At 33.4% G+C, this 2,377-nt stretch overlaps 1 long non-coding RNA gene across 1 annotated transcript in view; it reads right to left on the reverse strand.

The window, feature by feature from the left end:
* Positions 1 to 216: 216 nt before the first annotated feature.
* Positions 217 to 2,377, reverse strand: part of LOC136837820 (uncharacterized) — an 89,437-nt gene continuing 87,276 nt past the window's right edge. The window contains exon 2 of the long non-coding RNA XR_010852788.1: positions 217 to 433. This is a non-coding gene — a long non-coding RNA (uncharacterized lncRNA). The remainder of the gene's footprint in view (positions 434 to 2,377) is intronic.

Below are 2,377 nucleotides of genomic sequence, written 5' to 3' on the forward strand. Positions count from 1 at the left end.
GGCAGCGAGAGTAGCGGCAGTGGCAGCAGCAGCAGGCAGTTTTTGGAGTCGACGTTGGTCGAGTTTTTGAGCAGCAAATTGGAGCACGCCTACGAAGTGGAGCACGTCGTAGAGGTGGAGTGTGACCATGAGTAGTCGTGTGACCACGAGCTGCTCATCTTTGATGACAGCGTGAGGCTGTCCTGACGTCTCCATCGGGGTATTCTGGTTGGTGGGTTTTTGTCCCTGTTACGCAGCTGAGGGCTGTCTTGGTGCCCCGATGGAGGACTTATGTTTGGTTTTTTTCTCGTTCTGCCTGCTGTTGTTTTATTTGCCTTTTATTTAAATTTTAAGCTACCTTTTGTTTAGGACGTTAATCGTTTGTTTAACTTTATTTTGTTTAGTGCTGCCTCTTGGTTTTTTTTATGCTTATGGTTTTATCTTTTTACCAGACCTGTCTCACTTGTAAATATTTGTAAAAATAAATTAATATTAAGCTTATTTTATTGTTTTTGTTGTTTTCTCCTCCTTTGTTTGTTGCATCTGCCGTCAGTCATGACAGCCCGTCCTGAGTATGTTAAAGAACCTGCATAACGGCCCACTCGTCGTTACATATATATATATATATATATATATATATATATATATATATATATATATATATATATATTATATATATATATATATATATATATATATATATATATATATATATATATATATATATATATATATATATATATATATATATATATATATATATATATATATATATATATATATATATATATATATATATATATATATATATATATATATGTATGTATGTATGTATATACACAACTCTCCTTTCTCACAAAACCTCCACAGATGACGTCACATCAGATAAAAACATAAAAACCGAACGCCTTCCTCCTCCTCCTCCTTCTTCTTCTCCTCCTCCTCCTCCTCCTCCTCCTCCTCCTCCTCCTCCTCCTCCTCTCCTCCTCCTCCTCCTTTTAGAAAAAATTCTCCTCCTGCCTTCAGCAGGCAACAAAGTGACCTCAGAATCATCATTTGTATTTATAAGGCCGAAACATTTTTTGGAAAAACTGAAAAGCAGTTAAAGTAAATTTAGATAATATGGAGAATCGTTATATGTTCTTACAGTGAAGTGTTGTGTCAGAATGTTTCGCACAGATCAAACAGAAAATGATAAATATAAAGGAGAAATTTGTTTAACAGACACTCGGGGGAATACTTGGGTCTCTCCCGACAGACAGCCGTCTTGAAGGTGAGGGAGAATTATTCCTTTGGAAAGAAGAACCTCTCCTCCTCCTCCTACTCATGGGAGAGAACACCTGGGGCGGAATAATTACATTTCCCCATTGGAAACTCTCTCTCTCTCTCTCTCTCTCTCTCTCTCTCTCTCTCTCTCTCTCTCTCTCTCTCTCATTCAAGCAGCGTCTAGTAAATAGCTTACGTATGTCTTTGAAGACAAAAAGAAAAAATTAAATTATAACTGAATATGCAAACAACCCATATTACATTGGCAGTTTCGAAAAACTGCAAAACAATTTCAAAGGCATTATTGTAAATTCTCCTTCTCATTCAAGCAGAGTTGTAAAATATATATATAAATATAATATATATATATATATATATATATATATATATATATATATATATATATATATATATATATATATATATATATATAATAACAGGATAGCCAGAAGACGTGGTAAAATTCCAGACATTATTATTTCTTAGAAATTAACAGGGGCACAGCCGAGCTTTCAAAATGCGTAACTTTTCCCGTCATCAGGGTCACTTATCTATGGAATTACAAAAAAATAAAAAGAAAAAGTAAAAAACTCTACCGATTGACTAAATCTAAAAGTATTAAAACAGTTATATATAATTGACAAAACTTTAAAATACATAATAATATAAAGTAAAAAAAAAAAACATAAAAACCTAAGTTAACCAAGCAATAAGAAATCACGTACCAAACAGAAATCGTCAAATAAAATCACTGAGAAGATAGATACTGAGAGAGAGAGAAAAAACAATGAATATTCAAAATGATAAAAAAAAAAAATTGATAATGTATATAAAAATACTGGAGAACCTACTGTTCATGTCGTAGTTAAATGACAACTGGGCGAGTTAGAAGACTGCGAATGGAAGAGGGTGAAATGGTGTGAGGAAAAAGCAAAAAAGAAAAAAGCAAACTATGCAATGAACAATGGAACAGAGGTTGTTTGGCTATTGAGTGTTGGTGATTGTTGTTTAATATGTAGGGACTCTAAAAAGGGAAGCGAATGGCTATTTTTTGTTTGTCCAAGTATTTGAAAATCATTGCATTGTATGTGATGGTGGCAAGATATAGCATGAAGTCTAATGGCACTATTTT

Source organism: Macrobrachium rosenbergii, unplaced genomic scaffold (genome assembly GCF_040412425.1).
Source record: "Macrobrachium rosenbergii isolate ZJJX-2024 unplaced genomic scaffold, ASM4041242v1 13865, whole genome shotgun sequence".
Taxonomy (NCBI): domain Eukaryota; kingdom Metazoa; phylum Arthropoda; class Malacostraca; order Decapoda; family Palaemonidae; genus Macrobrachium; species Macrobrachium rosenbergii.